The sequence below is a fragment of the Hyaena hyaena genome, unplaced genomic scaffold, assembly GCF_003009895.1.
Source record: "Hyaena hyaena isolate Hyena2069 unplaced genomic scaffold, ASM300989v1 scaffold_680, whole genome shotgun sequence".
Lineage (NCBI taxonomy): Eukaryota > Metazoa > Chordata > Mammalia > Carnivora > Hyaenidae > Hyaena > Hyaena hyaena.
The window spans coordinates 429,496-441,996 of NW_024081312.1; positions in this window are offsets into that span (position 1 = coordinate 429,496).

Consider the following 12,501-nt stretch of genomic DNA (forward strand, 5'->3'; position numbering starts at 1 on the left):
GACCACAGACTAGGTCAGAAAAATAACAGATGGACAATTCTTGTTTTGATTCTTTCATTAATTTATATCTTGGCGTGCCTTGCTCAGTGTTTGGTCCATAGTGGACACTCAATAAATATTTTTTGAGTGAATACTGAATGAGTGAACATAAAATGAATGATCTCAGGCCTACTGACAATCCCTTTTTTCATCTTCTATAAAATGGTTATATCAAAATCTATCTTATCTTCTCATTTGTCTCAAAATAAATTGGGATGATATAACAAATAATTTAGAAAATTTAATGATCTATATAAACAGAAAGAAGTTGAGTATTTTTGTCTACAATAACTTCTATTTTGGGGGCACTTTTAACGAGCCAGCCACCATGCTAATTACCTTACATGATTTCATTTTCTCTTCAAACCCTGTGAGGTAGATGTCATTTTGAGCACCTTGCTCAAAAGTTTAGAATGCGATGAAATTAAACTTTATATTTGGAAATTCTGAACTTTTAGAAGAAAACTCTTCCCCATCAGCTTATCACTTTCTAAAACAGTTGATGTGAATTTAATGGCCATGAGATTTTTTTTTCCTTCACCCTAAGTGACAGTGTTATAATAGCAACAACTTTGGAAAATAGTACAAGGATATCCCCTGCTTTTCAAAATTTTTTCATTATGCCACTTGCCTTTTACAGAAAACCTATGTAAGTACCTATTTTCACTAATAGGAATCTGAAGAGGATTTTCACTCTTAAGAGAAAAGGTGAAAAATGAAAATAACTTTGCTCATTTGTTTCAGAGTGAGCCTGTTAGGCAGTGCACCTTCCACAGCGAGAATGGCGCCACCAAGCTCTTTCCCTGGGAACTACACTCATCGTCTCAGAAATAGCAGCCATAGTTCTGCACTGGGTCTATGAGCCCATGCTTTATCTCAATTTATTTTGTGCTACTGCTAGCAAAATGTGTCCTAGGGTATCAGAAAAACGTAAAAGAGGTTATTTTGGGGGTATGGAAGTGCTGAAAATTTTTTCCACATGAATTAATGGTGATTGCTTCTTCACTTTATACCATTTCAGCTTACAAAACTTTTCATTGGAATATTCTCCTTTCTGATAGCAAGGAAAACCTGTACTTAGTTCTCACTTCTGCATTTTTTAATAACATACTCAACTTACCTACACAGTCAAAAGAAAGGCAAATTTAGGACTCACTCTCTCCCCCACTTACACTTCTATTGCTAAAAGAAGAAAGAAGACTTTGAAGCCTGAATTATTTAGATGTACTCTACATAATCTGAATTTGTTAGACAATAATCGAAACTTTCACTTTGGTTTGGTAAAATAGGATTTGTAGGACAAGTTAATATGGCTTTTGAAGCTGAGGAAGTGCTTTGAACTAGTAACTATTGATCAACTAGACTGTTTCCAGTTACCCTTAACCAAAAACACAAGTAAACGTTCCTTAAACAGTAAGGACCTTTGCAACTCTTTTAACAAGAAGTCCAGAGACAGGGAATCTCCCAAGTTGGTTAATTAAGCAGCTGATTGAGCTCTAGCATCTTCCATACGTGATTTTGTCCTTGGGCACATGTCTTCTTGGTTACAAGGAAACAGCAGCAGCTCCAGGCAGCACACCTTCGCTGTGTAACCACCACGGGGAGAAAACAAAAATGTCCCTGTCTTTTGCCTGCTGCCGTTTTCCAAAGTCCCTCAGGCAGCATGGAGCCTGCTTGGGATTCTCTCTCTCCCTCTGCCCCTCCTCTGCTTGCTCTCTCTCTGTCCCAAAACAAGTAAGTTTTAAAAAAATATAGTTTAAAAAAATGTAAGTTAGTTACAAGTGATTCTTTAAATTAACATTAACCATTATGATTTTCAAAAGTATGTTACTTCTACGAATCCATTTTCTAGAAATACGTGCACATGTACACCTGTATATATATAGGACCCTTCACTGTTACATTGTGTAATTATGAAATTTTAGGGGCAGTATAAACTCATCAGTAGAAGCAGATTAAATAAATTGCTATATATTCATAAAGTAGAATTGTAGGCAGTTCTTTAAAAAAATTGGTAAACTTGGGGCGCCTGGGTGGCTTAGTCGGTTAAGCGTCCGACTTTCGCTTCGGTCATGATCTCGCGGTTCGTGGGTTCGAGCCCCGCGTCGGGCTCTGTGCTGACTGCCAGCTCAGAGCCTGGAGCCTGTTTCAGAATATGAATCACACTCTCTCTCTGACCCTCCCCTGCTCACGTTGTCTCTCTCTCTCCTAGAAATAAATTTTTAAAAAATTGGTAAATTTATATGCAGTAATGTAGATGATATAAATTATTCTAGTTTAAAAAAATGTGGAACAATACTTACCCTATATTACATTTTTGCTTTAAAAAAATACATGTTAGATGAGCATAGAAAAATCTCAGAAAGGATACACAGCAAACTTCACAGGCAAATTTGTAGGAGAATTGGTATTAAGGAATAAAATATCTTAATTTTAACTTTATAAACTTTTATGTAACTGGCTAAGTATTGTTTATAATTTTAAATAGTTAAAAAAAGACAAAGGGAAATTTTCAGATATTGTTACCATTATTTTACTGATTTTTCACTAGAGTGATTTAATAAAAAGTATTGTAGGGAAGCAGTACAGTGTAGTAATAAACAAACTGCCTAGATTTGAATACCAGCTCCTCTACTTCTAACTACACATGCTTGGGCAAGTTACTTAATACCTCTGTGCTTTGAGTTCCTCATCTGTAAAGTGGGGATAATCACAGTATCAAGAGATTGTTGGAAGAATAAAAGAAGGTGGGGTGTCATATGTAAGAGATGAATCACTGGGTTCTACTCCTGAAGCCAAGACCACACTGTATGGTTAGGTTGACAAACTTGAATTTAAATTAAAATAGGGGAGCCTGGGTAGCTCAGTCAGTTAAGCATCTGACTTCGGCTCAGGTCATGATCTTGCAGTTCATGAGTTCCAGGCCCACATTGGGCGCTGTGCTGACAGCTCAGAGCCTGGAGCCTGCTTCAGACTCTGTCTCCCTCTATCTCCCTGTTCCTCCCCCTCGCACACTCTGTCTCTTTCTCTCTCTCTCTCTCCCAAAAATAAACATTAAAAATATAATAAACTAATTAAAATATAAATGTAGATAGATAGAGAGAGAGAGAAAGAGAGAGAGAGAAAGGAATTAGCACATGAAATATTCTAACATAAAACAGCTACCTGGAACATAGTAAGAGTTCAATAAATGTTAGCAACTAATAGAGAAGATGTGTAGAAAGGACAGATGCCTTAATGAAATTGTCTCTGTTCTTTGCCAGAGCTGGGATTAGAACTCAGGTTGTTTAGTTCCTGGTTCAGTTGCCTTTGAACAGCAGACTTTGTTCTTTCTCTTTTAAGTCTTTGAGATCAGTCCAGTTTCCTCCATTCTTTATTCTAAAGGGCACTGTCTCCAGCATTCAAATGGCATACGTAGAAAATGATAAAAAGAAAAAAAAAGGCATCAAGAAAATGTTCAAACTACAAGGACACTAATTCATTCAATAAGTCCAATAATTTCCTGAAAACTTGTTTTCTTAAATTCAATATCCTGCAATTGTCAGCAAGATGCATGTGTACGATTAACTCTGAGGAAACAGGAATCTGCCAGCAAAATCTAATCTGAAAAAAAAAATGTGTTATGAAGAAAAATCCCTCAAAACATGACCAACATGTCATGTCAATTTCACAGACAAGCCTAATAGCTCAAGCAACTGTTCATCATGGGCTAAATATAAAATACATTTATATCCTCAAAAGATGCCACAGTACACCACCAAATGCAATTAGTACATATGAATATCAAAGCTCTTCCATGAATGGCCTGAGTTTTGGAAAACCACATAACTGTCACATATTAGGTATTCAAGAAGTATCTGCTGAATGGATTAATGAATGTACACTTCAAATCTGATTACATAATTACACAGCTGCTAGCTGTCCATCTCTGACGTACTTGAAAAACCTTCATTCTTTTTTTAATATCATACAAAGTAGAACAAAAGGGATTTTTAATTTAATACCATCTAAATCAACTACAGGTGTTTCCATTTTTCTACTAACAGAAACACTAAGCATTGAGAAATATTGTTTTCTTACATAAAAACCCTCTATGTTCTCATAAACTTTCATGAATATCTCAAAAAAGAAAGGGAAATGGATATATATATATATAAAGAGAGAGAGAGAGAGAGACAGAGAGGGTCAGAGTTGGGGCAGAAGGGGAGAAAAAGAGGCAAAGGAGAAGGACTGAGATTTTTCTACAATGTGATTACTCTAATTTTGGCTCTCAAGTCTCAACAGCCTCATTCCCCCTTTATTTCTTTTAAGATAGACAAGTAGTTTAGTTTCCTGGGTGGATTGCTGACTTCCACAATCCTTGAACATCACTTTTCCTTCCATTTAAATTACCTTTACTGGCATTTCTGTTCTCCACACAACCCACGTCTGGGAGACAGTGCCTTCTTTGACCCACATTGAAAACAGGAAGCAAAACATTGGGTTGGCTTTGAATGACCTGTTTTCTTCTCTTTGCATGAAGCAGAGTGTACCTTTTTTTTTTTTTTTTTAGCTTGTTTAAACTAAATGCTACCATTTTTGCTACATCCACTAGACAAAATCTATGGAGGTTCCACACAATCACAAGGGAACTGGGAAATTCCACAGAAGACACATAGCTATTTGTAGCTCCATTCTTGGCAGAGTATTGAGATTTGAAATTAAGAGGAAGAACACTAAATGCAAGACTGGAAGCTACTATTTCTGGAAGTAGTTGGTTTTCAAATGCATTAATTAAGAATGCCGAATTACCTAGCTTTGCCATGTTTGTGATTTGTATTCTTGTCTTCAGTTCTGTCATCAGAAAATCATTTCAGACACTGCCGTCATTGCCACAGTGTGCTTTTGGTAGGTTTTCAGTATGAAATCTCCATTTCAGTGGCTTTTACATGTGTTATTTAAGCTATCAAATTCTGATTCCTTTCATCTCTTGTATACTTTATCATTTATTTTAAAGCCCGTACTATATCCTAGTTGTTTTTCTGGGTGATTCGCAACCACCTCTGAGTAAAAGCATGAGGTTTGATGAGCTTATTATGAACTGTGTGTCCTGTCCTTCTTGAGAGGAATAAGAGGCTCTTCAGAATCTCCGTGGCTCCATTCACAGCTCTGTAGAGCCCTGACGCCAGCTCAGGGACAGTCTACAGGTTTATCTGGGGTTTTCATGCTGGACTCAGAGCAAGGTGATATTGTTACTTGGCTTCTTGTGTTATTTAAAAGACAAATATTTTTGTTTACTACAAGCATCCTAGACCAATACTTCAGGGAAATACAATCCAGGGAAGCAAATGTTTACTATAATAGTGAAAAACAGTAGGGTCTGGAACCAAAGAGATGGTAAAGGAAGCTCCCTTCCCCACTGGTTTCACTTAGTCCTGGAAGAAGAAAATAATGAGCAGATAACCTTATTTATTTTTTTCGGCTCTCAGATTCTGATTCTGTCAGGAATAAAAGACAAATGAACAATTTTAAACGTAAGAGCAAATTTGACTGAACTCACTGTAATATGAACAAAGGATTTGTGACATCTAGTCTCAGTACTAGAGAAGAGGAAAGAAGAAATCTGCTGCGCTCTGTTTCAAGGGGAATATGAGCCTTCTCGTTCTTGGTGAGACCACAAGTCCATGCATAATTTACCTCACTATTTCATTATTTTTGCTTCCCCATGTGTTGGGCGTCCCTCAAACCCTGGCAATGCTCTTCTAAGAAACATTGAGTCAGATACGTGTGCTGTGTGATCTACAACCTTAGGCATATATCCCTGCTGTTGCCTCATCATACCCACTTTACTATAAACTCCTACAGGGCAGAGATATTGGAATCAATTTCACATCAATGAAGAGTTGTTCTTTATTAGATAGAAGGGATATGGATATGCTCGTATCCTGGGAAGAATAAATAATTCAGAATTCTATGAATGGCTATGCTACATTTCTACAGTACCTTCTTATCTCAATCTCCTTATTCTCCTCTGGTGTACATACTAGAGTATTTTCCGGACTCCTTCCAAAGAATCCTGGCAGGAGAGAGGAAGGATACAGAGCCAAGAACACTCAAGCACAGCAACCCAGTTACCCTGTTTTCCCAACCAAAAGACCACTTTACATCCATGTTGTCATCAAATAAATGAATATTATGGTGAGACATGGTCCAGTGCAGACCCATCATCATTTCTGTAGGCCAGTATATCATTTAAAAATTGTATACAGTTCATCAGTGAAGAACATGAGCTCTAGAATCAGACAGACCTGAAATCAAGATTGTTTCTCATGTCTAGAGACATGAATTTGGGCAAGAAACTTAGTTTTTCAACCTATGAAATAGTGATACCCATAAAAAATAATCTCACAGAGTTACTGGGAAGGATAAATAAACCAATCTGTATAAAACTAGCTAACACAGTGCCTAACACTCAATATGTGCTTGGCAAAAAATAAGTATGATGATTTATTCAGACCTTGACTTATTCATGCTTTCAACAAATATCAGTGCTAAAAATACGCAGTGAAGAAAAAGGATAAAAATTCTTGTTTTTACAAGCTTTCATTCTAGTAATGGAGACATTAGATTCATAAATATATTACATGATGTGTTAATGCAATGCTAGGGAGAAAAATGTAGCAGGGAAAGAAGAAAATTGAATGGGCATAACAGTGTAGTAGTAGTTGCACTTTTAAATTGCGTGATCAGGAAAGGCTTCATTCTGAAGATGATTACATAAAATCATTACATAGAAATAAAAATTTCAGAACGTAAGCTCCACAAGATCATGTTTATTTGATTCATTCCCATATCTGTAGTAATAGTGCTTGACAGGTAATTGTCTAATGAATGTCTGATGAATGTTGTTGAATAAATATTAACACTATAGAAAGTGTTATGTGGCATGTATTATAAACATCTTAGTTGGCAAAAGAAAATACAACCATTTGGGGCAAACAAATATTAAAAGTTAATGAGACAGTAAAATCAGTGTTCAATTGTTAGCAGTAGTGAACACTTCATTAAAAATCCTAGAAATATTTTATGGTATGTGTTCCCCAGTCTTTTTCCACCACTAGTCTCTCTTTTAGGGAATTTGTGTCATTCCTTTCTCCCACAGGATAAATGGCACACTACAAAGTGACCAGGCAACAAATGAATGGAAAGGGCTGGCCCCTGGCAGAGATGGTTCATTCTAGGCAGGACATCAATTTTGGGCTCATTTGAAGAGAAGCCAAGCCAATTAGATCCTCTGCTTGAGGAATTTAAACTAAAGGAACAAGAAAGTTACCTGTGATTTAGGTGCTTGAGCTGAAGGTTCATCTAGAGTTTGGGCTGCAGTGGCCATTTCAGGGCCATATGTTATGAGGAAATTGAAACTCTGAGAAGCTGGCTGGGAGTGAGAGATCAGAGTAACTGCAGAGAGGAAACAGGATGCCACACGACAGAAAGACAAAGATGGGGAAGTGGCTGGCCCTTACGATTACCTCAGTTCCCAGTGACTCTGCAGACTAGTTATTTAGTCTGTCCTGGATTTTTGTGAGACATCCTTATGTCTTTAAGATAGCCTCATTTTTATTTAGAGTAAGTTACTTTTCCTTCTAACCAAGAGAACACAGACTCTTGGTCATCAACCATACGCCCTGTACTTCAAACACAGAGTCTAATTTAATTATTAACACCATTTTTTTACTCATTTTACTTTTGCAAGAAAATAAATGAAGTTTCAGAAAAATTAACCAATTCACCGAAAGCTGAGTGGCTGTCAAATTAAAAATCTTGCATGAGCCAAAGTCTGTTCAAGTCCAAGGCTAATAATTTTCATCCTATTCTAGAAGATATGTAGAATATAAGCATTATGGGAATTAAAAATAGACTCCTTTTGATTAAAATATATAGCTAAAGCTTCATTATGATAGAAAGGATTTGAGCAGACCATAAAAGATGAGTAGAACTGAGAAGCATAGAGAATATTTTGGACTCATGATGTATTGCCATTCCAGGTATAAGTAAAACATGACCAACATCATAGTGAGGATGATGAGAACACCAGGGAAGACCACAGAGACACAAAGATGTTTGGCATCAGTGAGAACAGGCTTAACTTGAGAGGATAGTAAGAAATCAGTTTAGATAGTTAACACTTGTAAATCTTGAATTCTAGACCTTGCATATTTAAAACTGCTTGATAAATATTTTCTGAATGTGTAAGTGGCCTTATTTCTGCAATTCAGGGGTTGAAACTCTAGCCAAAGATACTATTTTAGAAGGAAACAAAGACTATCCCCAGTACTTTCATGTCTCTTCCCCATGATCATCCTTCCCCACTCCCCACCTCCTGCCACAAAAATAGAACTCTTCCTGACTCTAGGGAAACTACAATATTTCCAACTTTGGAATTGCTGATATCATCACCATAAGAGTAAATGCCATGGCTCACCCTGTGGTCACAAGATAGATTCAGATAAGGTCATTTCTCTATATAGCATTTTAAAATTATTTTATTATAAAAAAATAAATTTTAAAGAAAGCAAAAACTGTCTAAATCTAAAAGTCACTTAAAAAATTATCCCCACAGTAACCAAATCCTCTGGGGAAAAATCATGGTACATTACTTAAAAATCCATTACTTTGGGGCACCTGGGTGGCTCAGCTGTTGAGTGTCTGACTTTGGCTCAGGCCATGATCTCACAGTTTGTGAGTTCAAGCCCCATGTTGGGCTCTGTGCTGACAGCTCAGAGCCTGGAGCCTGCTTCAGATTCTGTATCTCCCTCTCTCTCTGCCCCTCCCCCACTCACACTGTCTCTGTCAAAAATAAACATTAAAAAAATAAAAATACTTCATGTCTTTCCCTAAAACAAGCACATTGAAAAAAAAATCCATTACTTTTCCAATAGCTTCTAATTCCTTGCCATCCACTCATCATTAACCTATCGCATTATGACTTTTCTACTCTCTTTGAATGGAACAGTATAGATTTGTTTCCTAGGGCTGCAATAACAAAATATCAGAGACCGGGGGCTTAAACAACCGAAATACATTTTCCCACAGTTCTAGAGGCTAGATTTCCAAGATCAATGTGTCAGCAGGTTGATTTCTTCTGAGATCTCTTTCTCTTTGGTTTGCAGATAGCTGTAACCTCACCATGCCCTCACATGGACTTTGGTTTTCTTTCTGTGTGCTCACATCCTTGGTGTCTCTTTTTGTGAGTCTAAATTTCCTCTTCCAATAAGCACACCAGTCAGGTTGAATTAGTGCCCACCCTAATGGACTTATTTTAACTTAATCACTCCTTTCAAGGTCCTGTCTTCAAATTCAGTCACATTTTGAGGTCTACTGTTAGGCTTTCAACATATGAAGTGTGAGGAGACACAATGCAGCTCATAACACTGTGTGTTCCTAATCAGTAAATCCACTTTCTTTGCCTTCACTGTCCTCAAACTCTCTGTGGCTTTTAATCCTGTTGTTCACTTCTTCCTCAAAATTGTCCTCCCTTCCCTCCTTCTCCTGGAGGAAAATACTACTGTAGTAGACCTTAGTGCCTTTTCATATGCTAATTTTTCTAATTAGAGTAATTTCTGTGCTCTTTTCACCTCCATTCCCAGTTGAACATCATTCCTTTGGGGCTGCCCTCCATTACAACCCTCATCAGCTTATATAACTTACCCTCTCCTATATACCAATAATAATAATGACAAAACTAATAAAAGGAGGAGACACTATCATTTATTGAGTAGTTTCTGTGTGGCTGGCGCTGTTCAAAGTGCCTTACATGTATTAATTTTTTACAACAGCCCAAAAAGCATTATTATTCCCATGGTGTAGAGAATGATATTGAGGTATAGCAAGGTAGGCTGTAGTACATAATATTTCTGATAATGTTTAAAACATCATCTTATGCATAATAAATCTTCTCTTGTGAGAGTTATTTTAATAATGGTGACAAAAAGATTTATTGTCTGAACTCATTTGTTAGAGTTCCAGCCGTTCCGCTCCCTCCTTGCACTGATTTGTACTTTTTGGATCCCTCCTGATTGATTTGCATTGTCTCACAATGACCCACCATTCCTCTGAAGCCTGCAACCAGGGTGTCTACTCTTGTTTTCTCTCCACTGTCAGAAAGTACTTCCTCTCTTTCTAGCCTCCACTAACGTCATTTCCTCTTCACTTTCCATGAGAATGTTTTACCCACAACTATTCTGACTAGATGGAGAAAGAAATGAAAAGAAGGAACAGAGGCTAGAGAACATGGCTAGGTAACCATACAAAAGCAGAAGGGAGGTAACAGAGAATAGAAAACGAATATCCTGGCCCGCAACGATTTCATTGCAAATGGGTCTAGTTGCTTACAACTTCCACACAGAGCCCTTCCTGAGCAACCTGCCAACTATAGGGACACTTGGAGTCTTCAAAATCTCTGTGTCCCTTTCCAAGACCTTGACAAGCTAATGGCCACAAACAGTTTCATTGAAGATGGAAAGAAGAATATGGTGTAGGAAAAAAGAAAGATTAAGTGTAATAATGTGACTAATCAGTAAGGGGAATATACAGATGATACTGAATTCAGAACAAATGTAAAGAACTGGCATGAGTGGGGCACCTGGATGGTTTAGTCGGTTAAGCTTCTGACTCTTGGTTTTGGCTTAGGTCATGATCTCACTGTTCATAAGTTCGAGCCCCACAACTGGCTCTGCACTGCCAGTGCAGGGCCTGCTTGGGATTTCTCTCTTCTCTCTCTCTGCCATTCCCTGTTTCTCTCTATCTCTCTTATTCCCTCTCTCTCTCTCTCCCTCATAAAATAAACATTTAAAGATTATATATATATAATATATGCATATATATTATATATGTATATATATAATATGAGTTTGGACCCTTTGTGTGGTTACCTGGTACAGCCCTTTTCCATCAATATTCCAATTGCTCTCATCAGACCCAGGTGTCACCGGCAGTTAAATTTAATTTGACATTACTTTTGGTTTCTTTGTCTAATCTAAATGATAAATCTTAGAGTTTGTTACCTACATCATGTATTTTCATGCTTACTTTTCTCCCTTTAAACATAGTAATTTCAAGCCTATGTCTAATAATTTCCTTATCTGAAGTCTCTTCTTGTCTGTTTCTAAGACCTATTGTTTGTTTCTGTTCCCTTTTTCCTTGTGTGCTTGCTTCTTCTTTACTCTGAACTGCTTGTGGAGATATTTGATGGCTGGGATAAGTGTGGATTCCACACAAAAGGATTTGTATTTGCTTCAGCCAAACTTATGCTGAGGCACTATAAGTTATCACACTTTTTTATTAAATTTTAATTCCAGTATAGTTAACATACAGTATTATATTAGTTCCAGGTGTACAATATAGTGATTCAACAATTCTATTCATTATCTAGTGTTTATTGTTATAAAGATACTCTTAATTCCCTTCACCTATTTCACCCATCCCCCACTGGCCTTCCCCCTGGTAACCATCCATTTGTAATGACCTATAAGACCCTCCCCAATGTTTACCCCCCCCCCCCATTGCCTCTCTCATTTCACTTCCTTCAACTCTCCCTTTTGTTCATTCAGCTTTAAGCACACAGATAGTCTTCCCTGTGGCTCCTGGGTCTTCACATTTGCTGTTCACTGTGCGTGCATTGCTCTTCCCCTCAGATATCTCTCTAGATCACTAACCTTCAAGTCTTTGCTCCAATATTACCTTCTAACTAAGACCTTCTCTGGCCATGCTATCCAAAATTGAGCCTGTGCTTTTCAGACTCCCTGCTTCCCTCTCTGCTTGAAACTTTTCCCCATGGTGTTTATCACCATCAATCTTACTATTTAATTTACTCATTTATTTTATTTTCTCTATTCCATTATTGGAAGATAAGTTCCAAGAGGGCATGAAATTTTGTCTGCAATTCACTCTCCTATCCCCAGCACCTAGAATATTCCTGGAACATAGAAAATATTAAAAAACATTTGGGGATGAGTATATGCTTTCTATCCTCACATATATCTTATGAAGGTAATACTTCATTGTGAATGTTTTTAAAAATCTGACTTTTTATTCTCACTTTAATTTGTGAGAAATGTAATGTTTATTTATTTTTGGGAGAGAGACAGATTATAAGTGGGAGATGGGCAGAGAGAGCTACGAGCACAGAACCCGACACAGGATTCAAACTTAGAAACTGTGAAATCATGACCTGAGCCAAAGTTGAATGCTTAGCCAACTGAGCCACCCAAATGTACCTATTTTTTCTCACTTTAAATAACAACTCTCCTATCTGCACACAGAAAGTCTTCAAAAGTATCTGTAGTTTGAATTTCTCAAATAGGAGCTCCTGCTGCATTCATGGTCTTAGGTAAGTACTGAAGGAAGCCCTGTAATTTTTTGGTAAGAAATTCTCAGAAAACATTTCTCAAATCAACTGAAACAGAGAACAGTAGATCTTGGATA